The 15322-nt window shown below is 39.0% G+C and overlaps 1 long non-coding RNA gene across 1 annotated transcript in view; it reads right to left on the bottom strand.

Annotated features, from left to right (window-relative positions):
• The window catches only part of LOC307000399, a 34632-nt gene extending 20360 nt beyond the window's left edge, over positions 1-14272 (bottom strand). The window contains exons 1-2 of the long non-coding RNA XR_013798030.1: positions 14018-14272; positions 10254-10351 (exon numbers count right to left, since the gene is read on the bottom strand). This is a non-coding gene — a long non-coding RNA (uncharacterized lncRNA). The remainder of the gene's footprint in view (positions 1-10253; positions 10352-14017) is intronic.
• Positions 14273-15322: the final 1050 nt, after the last annotated feature.

Consider the following 15322-nt stretch of genomic DNA (forward strand, 5'->3'; position numbering starts at 1 on the left):
AACAAATATATTACATTTACTTTGCCACTCTTTTCATGATGATGAACAGGTACACACTTTAATACAACATCATGTTATTGAGTTATTTGTGGTTTTCCTATTGGTGTTTACATTATTGTGATCAGTCTAGGCTGGTCCCTGGAGCGTACGATCACACCGGTGTGATTAGAACGGTCAGTGCATCACGTGATCAACTGCTAAATTCAAATGTGCTTGCACACGTTGGCTGGCGCTGAGCCAGAGATGGACGCGTTCAGTGCTTGTCATATTTCACAACTTTTCAGTGTTTTCAACCACAAAATGTTTATTTTAGGTTTCAGACATATAAATTCACATAAGTACTAAAAAACAATACATTTAGAGTAAAATACACACTGATGTCTATGTAAGCAGCAATAATACTCCTTACTCCTACTCTAGCCAGAATATTTTAAACTTACACGTGAAAGGGTTAAAGGATTAGTTCACTTTTAAAATGAAAATTCTGTCATCATATACTCACCCTTAAGTTGTTTCAAACCTGTATGAATTTCTTTCCTCTGCTGAACACAAAGGAAGATATTTAGAAGAATGTCAGTAACCAGACAGTTTTTGGTTCCCATTGACTTCTTTTTTTTCCTACTATGGAAGTCAATGGGAACCAAAAACTGTTTGGTTACTGACATTCTTCTAAATATCTTCCTTTGTGTTCAGCAGAGGAAAGAAATTCATACAGGTTTGAAACAACTTAAGGGTGAGTAATATGATGACAGCATTTTAATTTTAAAAGTGAACAAATCTATTAAGGTTACAAACTGAGGTCAGCAAAAACTTAATTTCATTAGGAAATAGATCCTAACAGGGCTACAACCTTGATCGTTCAGTGAAGAAGGCAGTGCTCAAGCTTGTGTTTGTGGCACTGTATCTGATTAGCGCCTGGAGGCCAAACTCCAGTGAAAAATGCCATCCAGACGAACTCTAGCTTGAAGTTCTAACAGGCCTCTGAATGAGGCGATGGCTACTCTCCAGGGTGCTTTCCCACTGCAGCCGCTTTCCTCCTCTGGCTCATTGCCCATTACTAGCTGTGCTCATCACACAGGGACATAAACAGACCAGCATTTAAGAGGGCATGGTGCTGATAGGCCTATACAGTGATGTCTGTCTCCATAACTGAGAAAGCTCGTGAAATATTAAAGGAATAAACAAATATCATCTGATGATGGTGAAAGAGAGAGAGAAAGAAGAGATTGTGCCAGAGAGAGCCTCTATTCAGTAGTTTTCCAGCTAACTTCTCCCCTGGTGGATGGAATTGAAATATAGAGTAAAATATAACTTTTTCTTTTGAGAAATATAGGTATTTATTAGGCAGATATCCTTTTTATTATATCAATAGGCTTTATAACCTTTTCTTTATAGCAGTGTCTCCCAACCCTGTTCCTGGAGGCACACCACCAACAGTATATTATCTGACCTTGTGTTCTCTACTAATGAGCTGATAAGTTGAATCAGGTGTGTTTGATAAGGAAGAGTTTGAAAATGTGTAGTGTTTGTTTGCCTCCAGGAACAAGTTTTAGGAACCACTGCTTTCTAGGACTATGGAGGGAGGAAAAAAAAGTTGAGTATGTGAGGGGAACATGATCGGGACAACAGCTTATATGTCATAATTACATGTGATCCCGGAGTGCCACAGCTCTGAGAACCAGATGTAGCTTTGTTGAGTGATTATACTGAGTGACGTGGTACACAGTTTAGATGTTTATGTTTCATGAAATATTTCATCTTTTTAAATTTGTAGTTGGTTGTGGCATGCATGCAGAAGGTAGCTTAAAATTGTAAGTTTATTGTCAGGGCAACTTTATGATAGGGAAAGTGAAATGCAAGAGTGCAAGTAATAATAAAGTTCTCTACAAACTCTTTGAAATAAAAAGCCAGTGGACTGGCCATCCCCTTCATTTCTTTCACATACACATTTGTAGTCAAATTTTAGTAGTTACATACATATATTCAAGATTTACAGACTCTCTCTGTAAAAACAGCAAAAATATTGATAATAAATGTTACACTCACAGATTGTTGTCCAATCAGACGTTCTCTAAAACAGTGGTTCTTAACCAGGGCCTTCCAAACGTCCAAGAGGACAGGTAAGATGACTTAAAATGATTTAAAATAAATTATAAATTATAATTCTATATGATCCATAGCTTTAAAATAGCTTTAAATATAAATAAATACAATTAAAAACATAATACATAAACTGATATTATGTTTTATTTTTTCTCAACAACTACTGTAGTTTTTATCGAAGAACATGAAGTTCTTGAAAAAGCTTGAAAACTTTTCAGAGTGTTACCAGATTCACTTGTCTGCAGGCATACTTGAAGTATGACATCGCAATGTGGTGTCCCTGAGATGTTCATTTTTGAGGGAACATGATGCTAACGACAAAACCCACGGCACCATATTGAGAGGATGCCTTAGTGAATTTGTAAGAGAACACGAAGGAGTCAACCCGAAAGGATATATGGGGTTGAGCCCACATCTACACTTTAAAACCTGATGAATGTGTGCGGTAAGGACCAGCCTGCCTCAGCACAAACGTCTCGTAAAGAATTCTCCCCTTACAACTAGAGGTAAAGCGACACTGTGCAGCTCAAAGGCAAGGGATACCGCATCCGAAACCCTTCGAGATATAGTCAGCTTGGAAGCAGTGTAACCTTGGTTGACAAAGAGTTGATCAGATTTACATCTCTGACCTGAGCGGTGGACATAAATCCTGAGAGCCATTATTGTGTGTGGTGAGTTTGTAAATAGAATTTAAATAGACAAATATAAAAAAAAAAACGAGAATAAATTTTCCGATTTTTATTTAGAAAAAAACTGAAAAATCATGAACGAAAGAAACTAACACTTTAAAGTTGAAAAATTAAGTATAATACAACAGTCTTTTTTGTGACATTGGGTTGCACAGTTTTAATTTAGGACACTTTTTTTCATACACGCACACATACAAATGCGTCCATTATTAGGCACGCACACTACACATGCATTCACCACATGTAAAGATACGTGAAAAAGTAACGGCCATCCGCCTCCCAAGTTTCATAAAAATCATCCCAATCCCCTCTTCTGCTGTCTACCACTTCTTTCACCATGTATTTGTTTGTGTCTTTTATTATTTTATGCAATCCAAAACACTCTAACCTGCTGCGCTTCGTATCTCTCGGTTCAAATCCTTCCTTCCCGCTCTGACAGAAAGCCCGCTGTCATTTGCTGATGGAAAGCATGAAATTACCGTAATAAGCCGTATATTGCCGAAAAGCGCATGTTGTCTACTGTCAGGGGCAATTTCAATGGTTTTGATAGTGAAAACGGTTGAAGAGTTACGGTACAATGAATACAGCTTGATGATCTGTGTCGGCGATGACACATTCGGTTCTAAAAGGTTAAGCCTCTCCTGCTCCTGAGTTTCAAACGGGTGAGGTGAGGAGGCTTTAAGAACAACAGGATGAAACAGTGATGAAGGCACCTTCAGGACGCAATCTGGCCTAGGTAGCAATATTACCGTGGCCAGTCCAGGAGCGAAATCCAGGCAGGAGGCGGCTGACAGGGCCTGGAAGTCCCCTACCCTTTTTAGAAAGGCAATAGCTACAAGCAAAGCCACCTTGAGAGACAGAAGATTCTCTGAGGCTGACCCTATGGGTTTACATGGAACATCTGACAACCCTTCCTATGCGATTGAAAGATCCCAAGAAGGAACCCATAGATAAACCTATGTTTCCCCACCGAAGCCCCTCCAATCTGGTTGTGGCAAGCCAAAATAGCGGTCACATACACCTTGAGGATAGTGGGGGTCAGTCCAGCTGAAAGACGCACTTGTAGAAACTCCAGTACTGAACCAACCAGGCAGCAACTGGGTTAAGACCATTAACCCATGGTCTTACCATTAAGACCATTCTTAATGGTTGTTCACACCATGATGAAAAAATCTGCCATTTAATAGCATATAGCCTTCTTGCTCAGAGAGCTGTAACATTGAGAATTGTTTCTATATTGTAACTTCAGTTGAGACCAGAATATATGAGCTGGTACCACTAATGGGCCAGACCCACAGTTTCCAGATCTCTGGTCAGGGGTGAAAGACTGTCCCTCGAACCTGGGACAGACGGTCCCTCCTGGTCAGAATCTCCCAAGGAGAGCCTTTCAGGAGAGATAACAAATCCGCAAACCATTCTAGGGCTGACCAGAATTGGGCTCCTAATATTACCCTCGCCAGAGCTCCTGGGAGTGGAGCGATCAGGGGAAAGGCGTACAGATTGCGGCCTTGGCCACACCTGTACCATGGCATCCAGCCCCAGAAGAGCTGTAGGATTGAGAGAGAACCAGAGGAGATGGTGGGTTGACTCCATGGACTCCAAGTCCACTTCCGCCCAGCAGAACATCTTCCATATGGACTCCATAGGCCTCAGCCCCTGCCTTGATATTGAGGTGTGAGATGTAAACTGCCTTCAGGGAGAGCATTTTGCCATTGCCATGGTGATTTATGTAGGTGACCACCAATGTGGTGCCCGTCTGCATGTAGTCCATCCATGACAGCACCCCACCCTGTTAGTGAGGTTTCCGTCATGATCTTGCAACACACCCCTAGAGAGGGAGCCCATGTTAGAAATCGGGGACTCCTCCATGTATAAAAGGCACAAAGCGCTTGGCATGTGACCCTTACCATAAACATCGGCTTTAGCAGGGGATGAAACCCTTTGTTTTTGAGCCACTACTGGATGGGCCACATGTGGTGCAAGCCTAACTGTATTACGTTGGTGGCTGCAGCCATAAGACCCCACAGTACCTGGCATTGTCAGACGGAAATTTCATGGCCTAACCTTAGATTGCCATAGAGTAGACAGTTGTGCCTACATTGTGGTCGAATCTCAAACTACCCTAAGAAATGTAGTTCTCTGACTTGGAGACAGCACACTTTTCCTGAGATTCAACCTCAAACTCATTCAACTCATTCAACCTCAAAAGAATGAGCCAGTCATCAATGTAATTTAGTATATGGATGCCCTGGAGTTGCAAAGGTCAGAGCCACATCCATGCATTTGGTGAAGATTTAAGAAGACAAGGCTAGGCCGTATCGAAGAACCCGATACTGGTAACACAACAGTGAAAGTGAAAGTAATCTCTCTGTGAAAGTATGCATCCTTCAAGTCTATCGCGGCAAACCAATCTTCGCGTTGAATTTGAGAAGCATTAGTGTCAACATCTTGAATCTGTAAGTCTGATTTTATTCTGTCTCTATTGTTCGCAGAACCTTGGGAAAGATGTTAGGCAGAAGTTTCCATGCTGCCAAACTCTCTGAAAGTGGAACTAGTTTTAGACTTTAATTTATAGGGGAGGGGGAACCAAAATTGTAAGCGGAAACCCCGCAAGGAACTGCCGCTGCCCAAAGCACCAGAGGTGGTATGGGTAGCGGGTCGATTCCTTGAAGAGAATGGGAGAGAGAGGAGGCCTGATGACAAACTACACCCTTCTCTCCCCCTAGGGGGACCCTGGCATTCGTCTTAGCTGCATGAGCAGCAATAACGGCCCTAAGGTCAGGTCTGCCTCCTGCAGGCTGGGCCTGGGTGCAATGCCCGGACCCCCAATCCTTATGAGGGGGGACACGGGCACCCACGCTTCTGTTCCTCCCTCCTGGAGCTGGGCACAGGATGGGAGTTAGAAGGGCCAGCCTGGTGGACCCGGCAAGGGATTAACTGCTGGAATGCCTTCGACTGTTTCTTCACCACCTGAAACCAATCGACGACAAAGCTCACTGTTTGAGTAATGACTTCGACCAGCTCCTCAAGATGAAGAGGACTCACTGCCAGCTGCACTCCAATTGTAATCTCCCTCAACATCTAGCTCCTCAAAGCTAGACCCCTCTGAAAGTGTTCCACGTCTGGAGGAGAAGAAATCCCAAGCCCCATGATCTCACTCTATGTGCTGCCTCAGCAGATGGGGGACCAGAACCACGTGGTGCAGATACAACTTTTCTTTCATTATCGAAGAGGGTGGGAATGAAGCTTCCTCACTGTAAAATGTATGCAGTGAGGACAATCAGCTCCCTCAAGAGCTTATCGAGTTCGCTCCCAAACAAAGAACACAAAACTTGTACTCATCATCCCCAGGAATAGATACAGAGATAGACATTTTCCACATACAGTGACAGACAACGGAATTTCTGAAGACAAGAAGCTGATGACGCTCTCATGCAGGTGTTATTTGTAGACTTGATCATCATCACACACTATGTTGCGTCACCTGACTTTATCATTGGCCAATGGCTTGGTGTGTTCTACATGTGACTCAGGCACCAGCTCATGCTCAAGGCATTCCCATAGCATCAACACCATGACGCAGTGTCGATGTTTCCTCGAAAGGGAACCGCTTTGTAATTATTAATCGGAAATACCATATTTGGCATAAATTTCATAGCTTCCATGGGGGTCCTTCATTTGAATGATTTGAGGATTATTTTGTACAGTGGGAATCCTTGGAGTCCAAAAGGTTGAGAACAACTGTTCTCGAATGAGACAACTAGCAAGTCCAAACAACTAGCAAGTAGAAAATTATGGTCCATGGCAGTGATGTAAACTAAAGCCTATCTGCTATTGTAAAACAAAGGGACTAACCCTTTGATATGTTCCACTCAATCTTACTGTTTCATTAGGAAATATGTCACCACAGGCACTCGTTAAGTGATTTCATGGTGTCTTCAATGTCATTATGAATTTAGCATGAAACCTTTTGAAATTTGTTTGCTTTCTTTTTACTTTTTAGTTGTGAGTGTACCTCCTTTTCCCAAGTAGGCTCCTAGCGATGCACTAAAGTTAAAAGACTGCTTTACCACAGGAATAAATATACGTCATGGCAAGATTAAAGTAGATGCTGGTTTATAATTAGCTCAGTCGCCCTCAGCAAGAGATCTCTAGTACATCTTTGCCATCTTGATGGAATGTGGATGTCAGCAGGGTTGGCTAGCAAGAACTGAGCAACCTATCAGCTTTAAGAAGAGTAGATTATTCACACACCACCACCACCACAACTAGAGCTGTAGAGAAATATTAATGGACTACAAATGTGCATTTTTACTTAAGTACAGATCTAAATTAAGAGCCAAGACTGAGACACACAGCATGACAACAGGTTGCATTCACCACTCATAGCCTGACCAAAGCAAAGTGTCTGCAGAGGGCGATACAGGATACACTGACTGCAGGAGCTCCCTCAGGCCCTGAGCTCCATCAGTCCCACTTACATTCTCTCCATTCCATGCTCTTTCCATCCGTGAGGATCTAACCTCTGTACTGAGCGGCTCTTAATGAGCTAAAACATTCCTTCAATCATCTCGCAATCAGCCCAGTCAAGCCTCCTTATCCTTGCGCTGTCACACTGCAGCGGTGGCCCCATTAAACCTCCCAGATGTCTCAGCCCCTCTGTTGATTCTAAATGAATTCATGCAATTACCAGAGTACCCCTTTGCGTCGACAAACATTTTTTGAAAGAGGGTTAGGGGAGGAGGAGAACTTGTTGTAGGACAGGGAGGAGGAAGGAAAAAAAAAAACACCAGCTCTGACATTTCAGGGAATTTCACAGGGATGGCTAATCGAAAGTGATCAGCGGAAGAGTTTAATATTTAACTAGTCAGCGACGCAGCCCAAAGTTTCTAATGAAATTATAACTCATGCTTGAAAAGCAAAAGTGCATGTGTTGTGGGAGCCTAAATTATTCAGCCGCCCCATATCTCTGCATTTCTGTTCACCCACAGACAAACGTGGCACTCGCAAGCTTTTAAGAAAGGAGGCAGGCTGTGACGAATGGCATGATTCGAAACAAGAATATTACTTCTGATCCCAAATTAAAGTGACTTGCTTACTGAAGTACATCCAGAAACAATTTAATTGTGTTAATTAATTGATTTCCTCAACTAAGGGACACACGCACAAGACAAATTCACTAAGGATGTGATCTAGCTACAATCTCACGAAGCCATTGTGCACTTTCAAAATTACTTTTTATGTTTAAAAAAGTATTCAATTATCAAAAAAGTACATTAATTAGCTCTTTTTGAGAAAGAGAGATGAGGGGCCCACAATATCTATGAGGGTCGGTAAAATATTTAGGGCGGCAGCATTCATATTAATGGTAACATTACACATACGTCTCGCAAAATTCAATTAGAATTCAACTCAACATCGATGTCAGGCGCTTGTCAGGCATATAAATGTGCCGTAGCTTCGGGTTATGGTGTCTATTTTCATACATTATTTTTCAGGTAGCTTAGCTTTCGGCCACTCAACCACCCTTGCGGCGTTATTCCAACAGAAAAAGAATTACATACTTGATGGGGACTAATTAGATCAGCCCTCACCTGTGAGTCCTCCAGGCTGTTGTCTCCTGACTTCCCTAAGGTTAATGTGCACCAACTTTTTAAAGGAGAACTGGCTTTTTACACTTTAACTACTACACTTTATGTGCTTCGAAGCGGATTGAAAAGGAGATGTTTTTTTCTTCTTCTCACAAATCATAGTGCAAAAGAGCATTCAAGTGTCCAAATGTGGTTTAAACCAGTAAAAACAAATGTAACTTTAAGAGCCTCTTTAGCTCTATGTTTACCTTTACCTTTCTAGTAACTATTTTTACATTATCTCATTCATCTGTCTTTTGTGAGTTAGGTGTTCAGTGCTTTGTATTTTTTTGATGAAAGTTTTTTTTGTCAAATAATTAGGAAAAAGACATCGGGAACAAATTATTATAGGTTTTGGTTATGGATTAGGTTGAAATGTTTTATTATCTAGAACAGCGTGTGTTAAAAAAAGTGGATTCAAAGGGATAGTTTCCCCAAACCTGAACCTTCATTTTTGTTCACTTTCGTTCTTTAGTGGAATTTTGGGAGAACTCTTCCTTTAAAACCAAAAGTTGTGATTTGTGCTCTGCGGTCACACTCATTTAGTGCATTCAACTGTTAACTATGTAAAACATGAGTTGAACAGACTTGGTTTGAAAGGTTTGTAATGATTTCTAAAGCTTTACAAGATGACTTTAAAGCACATCGCCAGCCTAATTTCAGAGAGGACCCATAGCGTGATTCACATCAATTTTCCTTCTCTGAAATAAATGCTACTCGCTGTCAATTGCAAAAAGAGTCTGAAGCTTTATCAATCTTACATTTTCTTGTAAATTAAATGAGATTTTTATTCTTTATTTCTAAAAAAGTATTTAGCTTTGTGTCATTTTGAAACTCATAAAACTAATATTAAGTCATAAATGCAGGACCACAGAGAAGCCAGCAGACCAGGGGGCCACACATCGATTTATGAGGGCACATTTGATACTCGCTGAGTTTCTAATTGTTCCGATGCTGAGAGAAAAAAGAATACCTTTCAAGAAGCTTCTGTTTCATGCACACTGATTAAAGAATGTGTGAGACTTCAGTGACATGGCGGCTATTATTAATTCATTGCAAACAGTGGAATTTGGGTGTGTTACTTTGAAAAATGTTCAAAACTGCTGGCCTGTAATAAAAAAGCAGCTCATAGAAAAAAAAGAAAAAAATCGAACTCATTAACATTTCATTGGCGAATTCTCTTTCATATGAAATATCCCCAATATACGGCTGTCACAATCAATCAGGTGTCCAGAAAAGAGAGTCTGACAAGCGAAAAAAGGGATGGGGAATATGTCAGTGGTGGCACTCGCTGTTTCTTCTCTCTGTCATGTTGCCAAAGCCTAATGTTAAGCAGACACCACAGCCAAAAGGAAAAGTGAAGCTTGAGATTCTGACAAAAAGAAAGAAAAGAAAAAAGTTCATGCCATCCTTCCCATGACAGAAGTCTCCAGCTAAGGTTATGTTATCTTTAGAGGCAAGAGAATAGTTCAAAAGCAAGGATTTCTCTCGCATTGAGATCTTTTGGGATGTGTTTGGCAAGAAAACCACTTGGCTCATAATTGTGTAATCGTATGCTTAGTCCCCAGCTCCCGCCTGAATCCTCTTAGTTTCACCTTGAACTCAACTCTTGAAAGCACAAGTACAGAAGTAAAGGAGAGATATGGTGGAATTTAGGGGGAAATGTGCATGTGATGCTGCCCCTGAGTGGAATTCGTTATTCTTACAAAAAAGGTGACAGAATCACAGATTGAAATCCATCAAATTTCAGGACTTCAAATGAGAGAGTTTACTTAATTACCCTGATGATGAAAAGTTAATTAGATTGAAGTTCAATCTTATCCATCCTTACCAGAATGATTAGGAAATGGCAGCAGGTAGGTTTGATCAGCCGTTTCTTCTTGAACATAATGAACTCCACTTTGACCCTTTGTGGGTAATTTCTGGTTTCTGTGTAAAGTGGAGAAAATGTCTACATATTAGGTGTGAAAAAAATACAACTAGTCCAAATGGTCAAGTACATGCTTTCCTTTACCCTCTGCACTATTTTCCCATCTCATTCTCTTCTGAATTTCTTTTTAACATCCTGGGACCATTATAAGGACATAAAGTGAGAGTGACCTAACGTTTTCATGGTCAGATTCTGAACTTCAAATCAGAATATTAAAGGGATATTTAAAGCAAAAATTAAAATGGTCATCATTTATGTCCCTTATATGTCGTTAAGGGTGAGACATTTCGCCAACATCTTTTTATGTTCAACAAAAGAAGGAAAGTCAAACAGGTTTGGAATCAAATTAGTGATGATGACCCTGAAAAATTAGAAGCAACATAAATGTGCAAACCCCAAACTTTTGAAATATCAGAAATTGAAAGGAATTTTTCCTCTTTTCACTTTTTGTTATTAAGTTTTTGTCTTTGGTATGACCATATGTCTATCTAATTCTCCATCCTCTGCCCTTTACTGAAGAATAGGTGTGTAGAAGCAGGTATCAAGCGTGCACCAGGAAGTTGATACACTCTCATACCCAGTGGGCAAGTATTATTCCTACTGTATATCATTATGGGTGAGTTGTCCTAATTAGCGCAAGGGCAGAATAATGAATACAGCTCCATTAATCAAAAGGTAATATATGTAAAAGCAGTACTTTTGGCCTTGGGAGAAGCAGCTAAAGGTAGACAAGGATAATAAAATCAAAGGAGGAAAAAATGTTCCTCCAGCGGTGAATATTGCTTTAATATTCATTTATACACCATTTCTTGTATTGAATATACACAGCTTACTATGTGCTGCTTCATTAGGTCGTAGGCAAAATAGAAAAAGTAAACGGAGTATAAAACAAGAGCTCTTTGCTCACCACTCTAATGAATAACTCCGATGTTGATGAAGATTTAAAAGCAGGATTGTTTCTCAAAACAGTTTTTGAAAGAAGTCTCTTATGCTTACTATAGTTGCATTTATTTGATCAGTAATATTGTGAAATATGATTACAATTTGAAATAACTGTTTTCTATTTTAATATATTTTAAAATGTAATTTATTGTGGCGAAGCTGAATTTTCAGTCTTCAGTGTAACATGATCCTTCAGAAATCATTTTAATATGCTGACTTGGTGTTCAAGGAACATTTATTATTGTTACTATAAAAACAGTTCAGGATTCTTTGATGAATAGAAAGTTCAAATTAACCGCTTTTTTTTTTTTTTTGAACAATGCATCCTTGCGGAATAAAATGATAAAACTTTTGAATGTAGCTTGTTCATTTAAAAAAGCTTGATTTTATTCAAATCCATTGTGTTGTAAAATGTGTTTCTGTCCTTTTTATTTCGCCATTCATTATCAAGATAAAAATTATTACTGTGTATGAAAATGGATGTGTCAGATGTTAAAATATAATAAAAGTTTTTTGCATATAGCTCAGGCATCAGACTTAAAAATATGATGTGTTTAATCAAATCATATGCATTTAATTTTCCTGATTAGCTTGCATCAACGTGGTAACAATCTTGTTGAAGTTTTATTTTACTTTTAGTCTTAATTGGTTTGTTACCTGTATGCTTTGCGTGAGCTGCTGACTATTGTAGTGTTGGAGATGATTTTAAGGCCATTAAAGATTGTTGTTGTCAGAATATGTTTATTATATTATATTATATTATGCAGATTTGAGTGTGCATAAGATGCTTTTTGGGGCAACTCTATATATGTATCTACTGTGATGACCTCAGATGCAAAAGCCTCTAAAAGCCCTCTGTCAAAAATGAGATAATATTGAGTGAATGCTCTCCGCACATATACGCTCATCAAATACTTTCACTTCAAACTCACTAAATCCCAGCCTCAGCCCATTCAGAAATGCCGGTAGAAACCTATACATAGGAGCCTGATCATTTTTTTTCATATTAAACAAAAACTTTAGGCGGACTTCATATTTTGTCTGATGTTTCCTCCTCTGCAGAAGCTTAATTCAAATGAAAGAAATGCAGTTACCAGAATCCTTATCTCTAGCCCATAAGTCTCTTAGACTCATGTGCTGTCACTTAGCTCGCGATTACAGTAGGTGTAGCGCACAGGACAATGCCTCAAATGTAAGCATCAACCAGAAGTGTCTCTATGTAGGTCATGAGGCGCAGATGGAGGCAGATGACACAGTGATGGTGGCGGGTAGAAATGTTTGAGAAAGCACTCAAGTGATCTCATTTTCTGAGGCTGCCACAACAATCTTTGCTACAGACTGCTGATTCCTCTAGTCTCCCTTTTTTGATACATTTGCACCTCAGAATCCAAAGTGAACATACTCGCACCCTCTCAGTGTCTTTCCATCTCTCTCTCCTCCACTCAATAGTACACATATACATTATGCTGCTCTGACATGGATGGATGGTTTTAAAACGCTTCTATGGATATAAAAATAAACTTGCGCTGAGTGAAAGCTGCAAATGATTTTATTTTAAAATGAAGACGGAGAGAGACGTGAGAGTTGAAGAACATAGCCACTGTTGGAAAAAGTGGCATGAGGTTTTAACGTGAAGTTCAGAGCACTTTTTAAATAGTCAAATAAAGTTAATTAAAACAATAGGAATTATGTGTGTCTATTTGTATTGTATTGTATGTGCATTTATATAGCCTACTGTAGTATACACTATATAAAATAGTTTATTTAAAATTGTATTGTCTATCTTTTATTCAAAATGATTCAATTCATATTCTAAAGAAAGATTTCAGCTAAATTAAATTTAGACAATAATTATCAGCTTTTCAAACTGACAATGTCTTCTTGATCTCCATCATAATAAAACATCATGCCATTTTGTTCGTAATTTACCATTAGCAATTCAAAAATAGTCAAAATAGTTTTTTGGCCACAAATGTATAACACTTTTTTAACAGAAAAAGAGACAATCATTTTGTTATGTGTGCGTGCCCTGTAATAAACTGAGACTATCACCACATATAATTTTCAATATTCATGTTATGGAAAAGGAAATAATGGAAAAGACAGAATAAGGCAAGTGGCTTGTGTTTCAACCTGACACCTCTCCCAGCACTTAAAAGACGACAGCCCTCTCCGCATCTATTTTCTTATTCTATCTTATCAGTTACATTTAACGCCTTAACGAGAGGAGAAGCCGCACGTATCAAAGTAGCACTTTTGTCATATGGCATTAGAGTCCCTCTTTTCTCTTTTGGTTATTTTCCCCCTGATCACAGATTGTTTTCCAGCAGGTAGAATGAAAGACACTGATTAAAATGTGCATGCTTTGTGCGTGCCTGCTGACGGCTAATTTCTAAAAAAGTGCGCCACCTTTTCTCTCATTTACATGGTTGCCATTTTCCCTTCTTTCACTGCTTTTCTCCCTACTATCTATCTATCTATCTATCTATCTATCTATCTATCTATCTATCTATCTATCTATCTATCTATCTATCTATCTATCTATAATCTATCTATCTATAGGCTAGGCTAAATTTTTTGGGTAACGTTAATTAGCAGCCATCACTTTTATGTCTGTCTGTCTTGGTAAGAAAAAAACATTACTGAAAAGGAAATCAAGTCATACAAATTAGAAAAATCTATCAGGTCAGTAGCATACTTTATGTTGTTCTTTGTTTTCTTACCTTTTCCCAGTAAACATATAGCCTGCGTTTTGTATTGCCACTGAATGTAAAACAAAGGTCAGAAGGGCATGACGAGGTGACTCGCACGAAAGGTTGCCGCGCATGGGAGCGTGACGTCAGTGCACCTTTTTTTAATTCCCTCGTAATCCAGTTATGAATTATGATTTATGATCAAGTTTATATAATGTAACAAAATGAAAACGATCAATCTCTGTCTGTGCGAGAGCATGTGCATTCTTTTTAGGCCTACCTAAATGTTTCCTGAGTTTGAGTCAGTTTATTTATTTATTTTAAGTTAAACGTTAATAAATAAATCAATTTGTTCGAAATTGGTCACATGTGGCGCTTTCTACAACTTACCGTTGTTCCGCTCTCAGACATTCTGTCCCCGAGTCAATGCCTGTGCTGTTCCGTAACAGTTCGCTAGATGGGGCTATAAGTCTTTTATTGTTGCTGAATGAAATCATCAAATGAAGTATAAACGTCACAATACCTCAAGACTTGGTCATATACATTCTCCAGTTTTCCCCTATACGTTATTTGTTCATTATGGTTGTAAACTACAACTTTTTAAGCAATGATAAAGGTTTTTATTCTTAAGTGGTTTCTGAATACGGAGGGATAGGATGGCTGCAGGGACAGTTGACTGGAAAAAAATAGGTTAATAAAAACATTGCATTGTAAATTGGTCAAAGGGTTAGATCACAATCTTTCTCTAAAAGTAAAGCAACAGTATGCCATCAAAACAGCTGATCTTGAGGTAAAGTTAATATCTTTGTATAATTTTATTTGGCAATAAAAAAAAATGAAAATAAACTTTTTTTTTTTTTTTTATGTTGTTGAATTATTTGAGTCCTAATGTGTTATGTAAAATAGCAATACATAATTAGCCCATTTAAGGGTTGATACATCCCCATTGACACAAGTTTTTTCATTTTTTCTTTTGGTGCATAAAGAGAACAAACACTCTGAAATTCTGATCTAGCAGCATACAGTATGGGTTGCTTTGCTATTTTGCTCTCTTTCGTTCTTACACATATCATACAAACATAAAATCACTCTACAGATCACTTGGGGATGTTTTCAGAGAGCACTTCACAGTAAGTAGAAGCTGTTGGGTTGAAGGAAACGATAAGAGATCGATATGCACGCACAGTTCTATGCCTCAAAGGTGAAATCCTAATGTCTGGGTGAGACTCACACACATTCATTATACTGAGCACCAGAGAGGCTTATATCAAATACAATAAGAGAAGCAGAGACTAACAGATGTGAGAGGCTGTCCGCTGCAACTGAGGCCATCCT

The sequence above is a fragment of the Phoxinus phoxinus genome (assembly GCF_949152265.1).
Source record: "Phoxinus phoxinus genome assembly, chromosome: 6".
Classification (NCBI taxonomy): Eukaryota; Metazoa; Chordata; class Actinopteri; order Cypriniformes; family Leuciscidae; genus Phoxinus; species Phoxinus phoxinus.